The sequence below is a fragment of the Cyprinodon variegatus genome, unplaced genomic scaffold (genome assembly GCF_000732505.1).
Source record: "Cyprinodon variegatus isolate N-32 unplaced genomic scaffold, C_variegatus-1.0 Scaffold19, whole genome shotgun sequence".
NCBI classification, from domain to species: Eukaryota; Metazoa; Chordata; class Actinopteri; order Cyprinodontiformes; family Cyprinodontidae; genus Cyprinodon; species Cyprinodon variegatus.
In genome coordinates, this window is record NW_015150472.1 from 568,088 (window position 1) to 582,455 (window position 14,368).

The 14,368-nt window shown below is 36.4% G+C and overlaps 1 protein-coding gene across 1 annotated transcript in view; it reads left to right on the forward strand.

The window, feature by feature from the left end:
* apln (apelin) overlaps positions 1 to 7,616 on the forward strand; it is a 30,121-nt gene extending 22,505 nt beyond the window's left edge. Inside the window, exon 3 of the mRNA XM_015388947.1 lies at positions 2,465 to 7,616. The gene's annotated coding sequence lies outside the window, so the exon portion shown is untranslated. The remainder of the gene's footprint in view (positions 1 to 2,464) is intronic.
* Positions 7,617 to 14,368: the final 6,752 nt, after the last annotated feature.

The window sequence follows — 14,368 nt, forward strand, 5'->3', positions numbered from 1 at the left end:
TATATATATATATATATATATATATATATATATATATATATATATATATATATATATATATATATATATATATATATATATAAAGGCTATGTTAAATTAAGCCAAGAGAAAATAAGTGGCCCTCTGGATAGTAAAGAATGCATACTGAGAATATAAAGTTGTCAAACAGCCAGACGGCTAGCATGAATTTGTCCTCCTTTCCTTTAACATCAACTTAAAAGGCTCTGTTCTTCCTCATGCCTTTCTTCTTTTCCTCTTCGATTTCTGCCGATGGTGGGAAAAGTACTGCCTCTGGGAACAGCCGTAGATGCAGTTTGCTTGATCAAAGCAAGACTTCAGCGGATACGTCGTACAGAGACAGAACTGTGCCGTTCCTGACCTAAACATTATTACGACACTGTTTATATGATGATAAAAAACAATGATTTCCTCTGACTATGTCCATCCTCCTGCCTTGTGCTATTTAGCAGCATCCCCCTATTTTGGAGTCAAATCCAGCTCATCTTTTATTCTCTTTGACACATGAGGCAAAGTTTGATTTTTCATCATTACACTTTCCAGATGTGAGCAGCTCCAAGAAGAAAGATTGTGACCTGGGTCAGCCTCTTTGAGCATCTAAGTAGACTCAAATTAAACCATCTCTTGGCTCTTAAAATATCCCAGAGACAGTGTATGAGACAAAAGGGTATAACAAACTTAAAGAAACTCCGAGCGGCCTCTAGTATGAATGACTCTTGAATGAATGACTCTTTTGAGTAGTTCACTATGTGATGTAGTAAGCCTACTCCTTATCATAGATCTAAAAGCACAAAAAGCAACAAAGGAAAACACAGCTGGGTGGAGGTATGTAAAAGATTGTTTTTATGCAGCATTACATATCGCCAAAAAAATTTTACCTTGAAAGAATAAAAGGGTCATATCAGCGAAAAGAGATAAAATACAACTGAACATAAAAGATTTCTGTTTATGATCCTGCCTCTAGAGTTTATTACATTGACAGGCTTGTGTTTCACAGCATGATGTATGAATGTTTTTCTTACTCCCTGCTGTTATTCCCAGTAAAAACTGTTAAATATGTTTGGGACATGTCTGAGGTAGTCTTCTAGATGTGTAAGATAACATTAGAAACAACATGATGCTTTGTCTAAAACCAGCAGACAGTACATTTGAGTGCAATTTAAATACATGCAATTTTATTGAGATATACTATAAACTAATGATTTTCCTTTATTTTGTATTTATAGTATATATTATTCACTGCTACTTGTAATTTTGTGGCACAAAACAAGTACTGATGTAAACAATTAACAAGTCTGAATATTTTTGCAACAGGGTGCTTAAGTTGTGGCCAGTATAATGGTACAAGTTCTGGTGGATTAAAAAAAACAAGAAAAGAAATTTTTAATTCAGTTTAAAGATGTTGAAAGGAATTCTGTGACCATTAAAAAAAAAAAAAAATAAAATAAAAATAAAAACAAATGAGCCGTTTAGCCATAATCACAATATGAATGTTTAGACTTAAGGTGAGTGTCTCAAACCAAGGAACAACCTTATTCCCTCTTAAGTATTATATTAAGGGGCTGTTATCCCCTCACTGATTTAAATAATTAGTTAATTATCTAATGCAGACTAAGCTATAAGTGCATTGTTTGTTGTCCAAATATTAAAAATTGATGCATTGTCATGGTTATAAGTAACAACTGGAAGAGTAAAAATCAGGCTTTTAGATCTGAAAACATGGTTTCTAGTTATCTGGCACAATGGTAGTAGTATCATGCCATGGGGCTTTTTGAATTCTAATGATTTTGGTTAATTGCATAAAGTAAATGAAATAATTAAGGAGAAGGAGTATCTCTAAACTCCATCCATCCATTTTCCTTCACGCTTATCCCTGATGGGGTCAGAAGGGGTGCTGGAATCTCCAGCTATCAGTGGGCGAGAGGCAGGGTACACCCTGGATAGATAGCCAGTCTATAGCAGGGCAGCACAAAAAAAAACAACCATTAAGGCACACTCTCACACTTAAGGAGAATTTTAGAGATACCACTTAACCAACTGTCATGTTTTTGGACTGTGGGAGGAAGCCGGGGTACCGGAGAAAACCCATGCATGCACAAGCAGAACATGCAAACTCAATGTAGAAAGACCGTGGGCTAGGAATAAAACCCAGAACTTTCTTGCAGCAAGTCAACGGTGTTACCCATTGCTGCACTGTGCAGCCCCCATCTAAACTCTTCTACTCTAAAGCTATATGGTCAAAAAGACAGCAAGGGTCTCTAGAATTAACAAATTTAAATAACACAGGAAAACACAAATCTCAAAGAGTGGCTTTACAGTTTCGGACCCAAGACTGTTGAATGGTTCTTTATACACTGATAACTATAAGCATTGGGAACTGTATGCATTTTAGGGATGACTAGAGTTTCTAATTGTGTTTTCTGTCTTTTGCTTCTATGTGTTACAGGCATTGCTTTGAGCGCCCTCCCCCAGGTTATGATTTCTATGCTCTTCCTTTGCCTTGGGGGGCCTTGCAATGAAGGGCCTATGCTTGCCCAGCCTGAAGAGTGATGTCCATAGCACCTGCTGGTTCTCCAAGCAACTCTGTCCACAAAAAAACCAGGACAAGCCGCTCACCCTCAGCTCCAGGAGGAATAGAGGGGGCATTGAAAAGGGGGTGGGGGTATTGAGCCTGAGCTACCAGACTCTATTTCTCTGTCTCTTTATCTTACTCCCTCCTTTCCGATATATCTCTGTCTTTTGTTTTCAATTTGCTTATTAGAGGCCAATCATAGCAATCTTTCTGAGTGTCTCACACTCTTTGCATGACATGTGGTGGAGAGGGAGCCCCGTCAAGAGTCTTAAAGCTTCTGTCACTTCTTGAAGACGTGGTTTTCGCATGTCTCAGATCCAAAGTCCCATTGGTCACTGATTTCATTGCTGTGTAGCTACTTAAACAAGCAGATGAGGGGGCTGGTCGAGCAGAGGAAACAACCTTATTTTTGGTGTGATACTCTGGATGTCTGCTGAAAGAAGGAGCAGAATGTTTAGTGTTGAGGGGAGTCATGATTATCACTTAAATATGATTATTTATGGTGCTTTGTATCTTAATGTTAGTTTGTCCACATGCAAAGTAAACTAAAACAAAGGCACATGACATTAAAAGCAATTTAGCATTCCTTAGTTTAGGAAATTCTTCATTCCAAAGCTGTTTAGGTGTTTCTGAGTTTGTTGAGACCTCTGGGATTTGGGGAAGGGGGGCTTACAGGCTTGCTCAAGGTTACTGTAACTTGTCCCACCTTGAAGTAGTCCCCTTACCCTTCTAAACACAGATCCTGTACCTGACCCCTAGCCTTCTCACCACACCGCTGCCCCAACGCAGCAGCTCTTCACGACTGTTAACTGGCGGTGGCCGTTTGCTCCTGTTGACAGACTGCCTCGTCTTTTAAGGAAGTGCCAAATAACAACCTTCTCCACAATGCTGCCAGGAACGGAGGAACGTAAAAGTCAGAAAGCCGAGAAACACATTACCTCTTTTTTTAAGTCTCGATACACTGACACATTTATGCTTTTTATTGTTAAATTTAGGCGAACAGATATCCAACTTCAGACAGCACTGTCAAGGAGAACATCGCATTAGCTCTAACATCAGCTCCGTTTCTTAAATATCCACTGCGATCAGCCTACCACTATTGCTACGGCTGCTTTAATATTCAGCATATGGCAATTTGTCCCTTTGAACGATGTCGTACATTGAAACAAAAAAAAAATATTATAAAGCTATGCCTTTCCATCATACCGGCATATATTTCTGTTAACTTTTGTGTTATAGTTTTGTTTCCTTTTTTCTCAGGGTGCTGTGATAGAGGCTTGTACTAAAGCAGGCTGTTATGTGCATTTACTCAAAGCAAACATTAAAACTCATATGAACATATTTTCATATACTGTATCTTTACTCTCCCTGTATATATATACTCTGATTTAATCATTATGTTATTGGAGAGTTATACACTTCTTTTTATGATCTCCATGCATTATGTTGGGTGCAGTTGCCTTTCTAACCAGCCCCTCCACAGCACAGGTGGTCGTGGCTTTGATCATAATGCTTATTAAATTCTAAATTTAATCTTTCTTAGACAGATCTCTACATAAAGTCAGTGCTCAGAGTGAAAATACATCCCCCTCCTTTTTTATAATTCCACCTCCCCCTTGCTGAGTTCGGCTGTAATCATATCACATATCAAAACCTTGACCTTTTTGCAGAAATCTCACTTCATTAGCTGTCTGCAGATGAGTTAAATCAATTTTAAGCACATAATCTAATTAACCTACAGCAAGTGTAAAAAGTGTGAACATCTATGTTCACCGTCTGCAAAGTTTTACTATATCTGGTAGAGTTTAAATGAAAGAACAAGAATGTTTCATTAACGTAGTAATGAAGAAAGAGCAAATCCTGTTAAATTAGTATTTTCTTGTGTCACAGTTTGGTTCTTTTTCAGCCATTTGAGTCCTTCAATAGGACCTATTTAATCATAGGTTACCATGTCTTGAACTAGAAAAACTTACTAAGTCTTGCACACTTTCTCCAAATCAGATTGTAAGGAAATCTCTTGTTCAGAGCCTTCTTGTGAGGACAGAATGTCGAACATGTATCATGCAAATTCAAAACTATAATCGTTTTTTTGTCACGTAGATTTTTTCTGTTAACTTTAATCTTTAACTGACTGTGATATTAAAAAAAATCACATCTCTGAAGGTTTTGGGTCCAAACTGAATGGTGTTTAGAAAAGTGCACAATTTTTTCCCATTCTGTCTATATGGAAAATACAAGAAAGTAAAATGTTGTTGCAGCTGCTTCAGAATAGCTGCAACCTTGTAGAACCCTTAATCAGTTTCTATCTTGTATCTATACAAGGTACAAACTTCTAGTTTTTTAAAATCACCGTTGTCCCTTATTTTTTCTAATTACTGAGGTTGACATTGATTTTTTTTTTTTATCCAGCGACTAAAACCTTTCATATAATAAAATTTCAATCTGTGAAATCTCTCTGCAAAACATAGGTCCAGCTAAAGAAATAGCAACAAATCTGGATAGAGAAACCCAAACTTTATTTCAGGTCAGTCAGATTCACAGTCAGATTTTAACTTAAATTAAAAAAAGCTGAAAAGGAACCAAAATGTGTTTTTTTTAAGTAATAGCCTATGGTGTGCACACTATTGCAGTCAGATGATTTAAAAAAAAAACCTCCTTCTGGTTTAGTTATTCTAGACTAACTGCACACAATATATGTCACAATAAAGATGAAGGAAATTTTAATATGATTTATTAAAACCAATTTTTTATTGCTTCACAAAACCTTAGCATGTTACCAGGGATGTGTGGACTTTTGAGAGGTGTTGTAGATTTCCAGCACTTTTTCCCTCTCACCATGTCTCATGCAAATATTGAAATAAAACCACAGAATCTCTCAACCCCAGAATGGGGAGCTTTTATTAGGAGAGCATCACAGTGGTATCCCAGCCAAGCTTACCTTGATTAAAAATGCATTAAATCTTCAGGCACTGTGAAGTGTAATAATTTCAGTTCTGCCATTATTTTTTCATACCCTCACAGACAGAGATGTAGATTTCATGAACGCTCCTCGAGAGTGAGATGGCTTTGCTCAGGAGGTCTTGTGTGTAATTAGGGGAAGAACATAGGAAGATATGAGCTGGGGATGAAGGTCCAAAGCCGCAGGAGTTGGGATGGCTGGAAATAGACTGGGTCATAACACAGGGGCTCGAGCCAACATCCCCCTTCTTTCCCTCCCCATCTCAAAAGTTATTGTTACTGAGCCGAGCAACGTCTGTATTCGCACTGTTATTCATGAATGTATCCTCACCATCTGCACCAGCCATGCTGCCCTCCAGAGAGCTGAGCAAACCGATGTTAACGTAAGGAACCCCATTTTTAATCTGATTCTGCTTGTAAGCAGAATTCAACTTAACTGAAGCCAAATATCCCACAGATCCAAAGCTTCTGGAGTCAACCTGTCCCAAAAAAAATAGATGTGGCTTTGCTCAAAGACTTCTCTGTATGGGTTTGCAAGGCTGCACTTTTTGCAATTCAATAATGCTGCTGGAAAGATACACCCTGAAAACAAGAGTCTCCCGCTACGGAATGGTTTTCCAGTGTGTTGTGACAATTTCCTTTTGTCTGATTCTTGTCTAGCTGGTTGTCCAAAGCTTACTTTTTCAAATACAGTGTGAAAACCTGTATCTTTTGTGGATGTAACAAAATAGAAAAGTATTCTGCAGCACAATATGTCGTGGACACGTGAAAGCTTTTAGGCATTCTTTTCTCGTAGATCATAGCTCACAGCCCTCCCCTGCACATCAGGTTTAATGGGCCTGGTAGTGTAGCAGGACAAGCTTGTCCAGGCTAAAACTGAAACGCTAAACCAATACATTATGCTCGAAGAGCAAAAACCATTTTCCTTAATGGTCTTTTCCAGCAAGGCTTACACAAGAGAAACGATTCCTATCCTCTCAATGTTCCCCTCTCCTATTCCTCTTCTCTGTGACCATCACAAGGCCTGAGTAATGTTTTCTATGCACTTGTTAGCATGTTTTCCTGGTAGAAAATTTTTTATCAGTTCCATACATATTTATTTTTGTCCAAATGCATTTGGCAGGGAGTGTGTAAGGATGAGATGTAGATATGTGGTACAGGTGGATAAAAGAGATGGATAGAAAGCAGGTTTTAAAAAGTCAGCTAAGGGACAGATGTAGTTAAGGACAATAAAAGCCCCTCAAAAGTCACAAAAATAAGTTTTGGTCATTTGCTTTTGTCCTTCTGTTCTCAAGTATTCTGTCTTTAATTCCCTACTACATGAAAATCCTTTTCTATTTTTCATTTACTACAGAAATGGAAGCAGAGCTACACATTCCACAATTTTCTTCTTTGAATCCCTTATCCTGTCAAACTGTATCATGTTGGCCTTCAAAGTGGGTGTCTGCAGGATCGAGTGGCTGATATTTAATCCAACAAATAGAGACTTTTCCACTGGCTGGGCAATCCAAGAGATAACTAGATTCCAACTCCCATGAGGAAAGACAATGATCAGTCATTATCTCAGAGCCTCAAAATGAGACTTCCTACACCCAGAATAGCACAGGCCCCTCCTGCCTCGATGGCGACACATTCCCCATCCGTGCACCCGCTGTGTCCAAGAGCAGTCAGTCACGTTCAAAACAATCTAAGGAGAAGATGCAGTCTGTATGCTTATCACAACAGTGTTACTAGATCTCAAGCAGATACCATTTGAAAGACAATGTATTACTCCTTAAAGTTATATTCTGTTTATGGTGTGTGCTCATATTACTCACCAGGCCAAATGTACAGTCCCTGTCTCTGTTTTGATGTTGAACTGGGCAAAAATAAATGACATGAATAAATAAATAAAACAAGTGTATCAGAAATGGTTGAAATACTGTGTACATATTTGAACTTTTGGTTTCTAATTTATAAAAGATAAGCTTTAGCTCTTGGAGTACTTATTTTATTTTTTTTCCTTTCATGCGTAGCTTTGTGTTTTTATTTTCTATTTCTGTAAAGTGTGTAAATATATCTTTATGATAATAAGTAATATTAAAAATCTTATTTTAAGAAAAGATGAGTGTCTTGTGTCTTTTTTTGTTCTAATATCGGGGGGGGGGTAGTGTTAACAGAGACGATCATTTTTAACATTATCTTCTCTGTATTCAATTTAAAGTGAAAAAAACATAGCCTACAACCAGTCCCTGGTTGGCTGCTGTGCCACAATTTCGAGAAAAGTTGAGCAGAGAAAGTGTAGACTGCTGGAGGAACTGCAGTAAACTGGTTAAAGACAAGTGAAATGGCGTGCAAAAAGATGACCCTGCACATTTTGATTATGTTTGGCTCAACCTACTGCTGTGAAGCAGGATTCCCCACCGCTACCATAATCAAAAATAAATATTGATACAGACTTACAAATGAGCACCTTGATATGTGCTTTAGAAGGACTTTGCCATCATTCAAACACAGCTTTAAAGCCTTGCAGGGTAGCATAAAGCCCACTTCTCTCATTAGGCCATAAAAAAATAAAAATAAAAAAAATAAAAACAGTCAGTTCAGGTGTTTTATAAAATATTTGAATCAGGAAATTGTCTATATATGAAACTGAATAATTGTTGTTCTCTACTTCAAAAAAACACATTAGATGTTAAAATGCAAAAAAATTGTTTATTTCTCTTATATTTTTTTATTTAAAAAGTCAATGTATAGTATGGATTCATAAACACCTTATTTTCTTTCAGTGTTAAATGCTGTTTTGCTGTTTAAAGTAACTATTATTATAATTATTATTATAATTAAATATGTCTCCGGACCTTTACTAGTTGTTGAATTACTTTATTTGGACCCCTCTGTTTTTAAATTGGTAACCCTACTCTAGAACCTGGACAGGTCAGTTGTAGACCAAATTCTCAGGTTCTTTTTTTAAATCCTTTTAAATCAAAAACTTTTTTTTCGGAAAGTGTGGGACAGGTCATATTAAAATATTAAAAAAAAAAAGTAAAAAAAAAAAAAATCATTTTTTGATGCCTATTCAGGCCTCCATGTTAGCTGCTGTTAACACCACAGCAAAGCCTCCTGTTATGGGAAGTAGAAGTAAAAAGTAGAAGTTTGAAAATCTAAATACCCTTTTTTTAAAGTATGGGTTTGTTTATCATTTGTTTGTAATAAATACTAATTTGGGGTAACTTTACTGATGTTTAAACTTGAAGATCGGTACCGGACTATAGTGGAGGCATGCATGAGTGTATGCATTGGATGGATGGAACAACAATAAAACCGCTAGAAATGGTTGTTTGAAATACAATATGCAGTAAATTATGTTAATTGCATATAACATCTTCACATCAACTGAATTTGGACTTAAAATATTTTATCTATAGTACAAGTTCAGTTAAACTCAGAGTAAGCACATATCCTGTTACTTTTGAAAATGGGAAACACTGACATAACATTTTTGTTCTGTCCACATTTCTGTCACTTTACCTTTTATGCAGCTCAATATAATGCATTTCGTTTTTTTTTATGTAGCTGCATCAAAAAATATCTCAAAAAAGACAAGTTTAGTGAGGGTTGGCAATCCTCGTTATTCTGTTTCACTGTATTTGTTTGGTAAAATGAATATCAACTGAAAGGCTTATTTTTAACAAAAACAAAAATACATGTACCGTCACTCCAGTATGCTTTTTTTTATGGTATTGAGCTTGTTCCATAGTCCAATTGTAAATGATAGCCATTATGATATAAAGTCGTACAGGAGAATGTCTCTTTTCACATCAAGTGAAAGAGCAAGTTTGTCCAAAAAATCAATACAATTTAAATTGATTTTGTGCATTTTTGGAAAAAAAAATTTCAGATTCCCCTGTTGTTGTTTTTTTAAACTTAGTTTAAACTGTTGTTTCCCTTTATGTTCGTTCTTTACCTAATGGATTTTTAAGTTCTGTTCTTTTTGCCAAAAGAGTCAAATCCAAAAAGAAAACATACAATAGACTTGGACAACTTGAAATGGTCTGGTTTGATTCAAGAAACAGCTCTGCTTTCCAATTTGTTGCCAGAATTAAGAGGATGATTAAGATAAACGTCTTTTCATCAAAAACCAAGTGAGCAAAATAGATGTAATCAATTCCTGTGTGCAACTGGGCATTACTGGAAAGAGAGAGACCTTTCTGCATGACAGCAGTAAGTTGTCCATAGATCCATCAGCTAGGTGGGGGGTGAAGTCTGGAAAACAAACCATTTAGCTTGTGACTGCCTGCAACAGATTGCTTGTGTAGTAAAAGCCTACAGAGGCTTCAAAGCTCAGTCTAAGCCTCTCTATAAGAACACATGTATGTATAAAGTTGGTTAGGTAAACAGAAAAACAATCTGTAACTTTGAAGAATTTTTAAGGGCCAAAATCTCATAACATGCCATATGTATGTAGCATATATATTGAAGGAAAGCACTGACTGTTTTATGAGTATTTTGTTTTATCCATGTTCCATTTTACATGTAGAGTTATATTTTTCTTAAATTAATTTGATCACATCCATTGCTGTTTCACCTTTATATTTCAGTCTATGTTGCAAGAGATTTTCGCCTGCATACAGCAGGCTGCCATTTGACCCCTCCTGGATGGTTGACAAAATTTATGTTGCAAAGGATTCTCAGTACCTCTAGATACCAAAGGACTGAATTGGCTTACTACAGTGAGGTATACTGGTAAGAGGTAAGCAAACAATGTGACATAATAAACCCTGGGTTAAACCTGGGATGTTTTGCTAAGCTCAAAATCCTTCTTTTGGCATGGAGCAGGCGAAAACAGCAACATGTTTACCTAACCCACTATTAACCTTTACCTCTGGCTAAATGTTGTCTGCTATGGAATTGTAAATCAACTCTTTGTCCATCATGGATATTTTTAACAGAGACTGTCTGCCTTTCCAGAGTTTTCTAAGTATATAAAACATCCGTCCAGCCATCAATTTCTTAGAACTTTTAATCCTCACAGGGTCAAGGGGGTTGTGGTGGCTGTCTCCAGCTGTCACATTTGAGTTCTGCTGCGCATTAGCTGCTGAGCATGCATGGGTCATTCTGACACAGTTCATTGATACAATAAGATGGGCTTTGATTTCATGTACAAATATCAACCATTTTAAATTGTAAACCAATCTAATTTTGGGTTGGAGCCCATTTTACTTAAGAAATGCCCTATTTCTTGGAAATATTAATGATATGTTGATTGCACATTTCCAGTTAGTTACGGTAACAATATGAATTTCCTGTTCAGTCATAACACAAAAGATGCTCTTTTGAATCTGCTGACTATAGAAAGCATTAGAAAACAGTAAGCTCTTTTTATGCCCAGTTTACCGGTTTTAGATGATTTGAACTTGACACTGTGCTTCTACCAGATGAAAATAAGAAAAAAAGATGGGTACTTTGTGGTAATAAAGGGGTGGAAGGATATTTTTGGTGTTTAAATGGTTTTCAGATGATACTATAACAAGAAATTCTCCCAAATAAAAATATACTAATATCTACAACAATGCCATAATGAAACCCAATTAACCTGTTTTATTGAAGGGCTAATGTGCCATGTGTTAGCAAGAAAGTGAACAGGCATCCTTAATAGACACACTGGTGATTTTGAGCACAAACATATGAGAAGAAAAGAAGAAAGGATCGAAAAATACATTTTAAAGTGAAAACTGTATGAAAACGAAGTTTTTATAGAAATAAAAACACACTAAGCTCTTTTGGTTTGATATTATTTAGGTTGAAAAAGAACTTCTTGTTCAGGTAGTGTGATGAAATGCAAAGGGTCTTTCATGGGAGCCACAAGCCCTCGCTGGGACCACTCATAGGAAGTGTCTGGTTAACGCACAGTGCTGACATGTCATGACAGACAGGAGGTCCCCCTCCTGAGCACCGGCAGACCCCAAAAGACACCCAAGGTTATATCATCAAGCTTGGGTCAGCTGTATAATTGGGCCTGAGGTCATGGAGAGGATATGGAGCGTGGCAATGAGGCTATAGAGTTACAGTTTGTGACTGGGCAGCAAGAACTGCCAGTAGGGCAATACTGTGAGGCCAGACTTCCCCTTCCTAAGAGTTCAAGATCCATCTGTGAAAGTGGCTCTATTATTGCACTGCAACTCCCTGCAGGGAAAGTGAGAGTGGCTAAAGGTGATGTAGGGTATTGTGTGTTAGTTTGTTGTTGGGGTAAAAAAGTAGATCTATTAAACTGTTGACATTCCCTTTGCTATCAGTTAAAGTGTAGAGATTTGTAGATTAGAAGAGCTGATGGGTCTTATCTGCACAGTATTATATGTATTTGCGAGACATATTCAGACTTTAAGAGTCACATCTGGATTCCTCTTGGCACAGAGGCCCTGAATCAACTTCTTCCACATCATAAGAGACTTTATTGCTGTTGGCTGTCCTGCATAACCACCAACAAAGCCCACAGAAGTGCTGACAAACCCCCACTGATGGATATTACCCAGCTCCCTGCTGTCAGTCAACCACCTGGAATCTACTGCCTCAAATCACAGAGAGTATGCAGGCTGTGATTGGACATAAACCGCACATGTGGAGACACTTTTGATTACAAATGTTTTTTATGTTTATAAATGTTATTCTGTCACTTTTATAAAAACACAAAGTAATGATTAACTGAGAGTGACTCACGTTGGCTAAATCTGCCACAAAAATGTAAAAACCAATGATTTTGGAAGCTGCACTTCTTCCGCTGAAACTTACATCCTGAGTCCCCTGATCCCCTTCTAGCTGTAGCTCAAATAAACAGAGATTTTACAACTCTTGATACATTTAGCACTATAAAGGGAATGTGTTAGCAGTCAGCTGAATGTTAATGTCTGTAACCATTTCAGTTTGACAACTTTGATCAGAAGTGTGACGAAATATTATATTCCTACTTAGTAACTAACTTACTTAGCATTATTTAGTTACTGCAAAATCAATGTAACTAGCCAAAGTTACTATACTGTTAGTTTTTATTATCTAAAATGTTTCTTCCAAAACTGCTCATACCGTATAGTTCCATATTATTGGCTTTTGAAGGGCTACATCATTTTAAACTGCATTTGTAGGCTGATTTATCACAGCAAAGTCAATGCAGGCTGTACAAATGTGATGGCTCCTTCAAACATGTCATAAAAATACATTCTTCCTATCCCCATAAGTCTGGGTCATTTGTGGCCCATCATCGTTCAAATTGATTTAATTTAAACAATTCAGGTTTTGATTTTTAATTCTTAATTTTGATTCTCTTTCCTATCAGCTCTTTATTCCAATTATTTAGAGATGAAAGGATGAAAAAATATACAGGTTTTAAATGAGCTAGCTAACCAGTGTTTTGTCCGGATGAAAGGATTTGATTTATTTTGAATCATATGAACATTTATTTTTTTATTATCTTTAGTCTAAATTCTCAATTTTTTCTACCAGTATATAAGTATAAACCTATAAATTCTAATATAAATGTAATACATTTTCTGTTATACTAGCTTTTTAAAACCTCATGAAAACACATCTGCACATATCCACTGTCTGACTATATGATGTATTTTATTATTTCATGCACCTGATTCTGACTGCAGTGAGTTGCTAGGCTGAATGTCTGAGCTAGAAGGAAAAGCTGTGAAGGTACAATGGGTGTTATGAAAAAAGAAGTTATGGCCGGACAGAACTGGTTCCTCCTGCATTGTTCAACATGCAGGGGTACTTAAATTCAATCAACTTAAAGGTCAATTCAAGGTCAGTTAAAGAACTCTGAATGATATTTAATTGAAAGTTCAGCTTATCTTGGAAAACGTGGAGGCAGCATTTTATTTGGCCATAAAATAAAAAATAAATCCAACTGGCCCTGTAGTTTTGGTCCTAAAATGGTTAAAACTATAACCAGTTTTCTAAAGAAGTAACCTAATTAGCAAATAGAGTCCATCTTGGAACCACTAGTAAACCTGCAGATTGAGAGTAAAGTGCCCTATAAGGAACAAAACTCTAGCTGTATCATTTTTGGATCAGCTGGAGGCTTTTAACTACAATTTGTCAACTTCCTGACAGTAAATAATTACAACAGTCCATCCTTGAAGTAACAAATGCATGGACTAGTTTCTCAGCATCATCCATGGACAGGATAGTTGAGACATGCCTACAGTCTATATAATCGGTCAGCTGCAATAAAATATATATCATAGGAAATAAATGTAACTTTGATTTCTTTTTTTTTTCTCTCTTCTTTTTTTGTCAAAACATGACCTGCCTGTATGACATGAAGTTATCTTGTAAATTACACATTAGACCATTTATTTTTTTGTTTGGAGAAAGGGGCACATATTATAGGCTTTTGTTTTCTTTGCTCTCCTTTTAACTCATGTAAAAAACATACAATGTGAAGCTATTCATAAAACAATGTTATGCTTAAAAGTAATAATTCTTTAAAGTGTGCTTTGTATTAAACCAATGAGCCCGCCTCCTATTATTAGAGATCTTTTTTGTAAAGAAGCTATGTTGTCTAAATATATTATGTTCTCTCTTTATATTGTTACTAATGTTGAAAACATTTTCGAAGATATATATGGAGCTAAACCAGGTCCATAAAGCAAATAAAAATAAAAAAGTAACCTGAAGAAAAAATATTTTTGCAATGTAGAGGTATAGCATGTAATACCCGATACCCAGTAGCCTTGTTGTAAAAAAAAAAATTTGAAGAGAAAAGACAAATGCAATCATACATCTCCCTAAGGAACATGTTATTGAACAACTAAACATTTTAGAAATGGAGTCTGT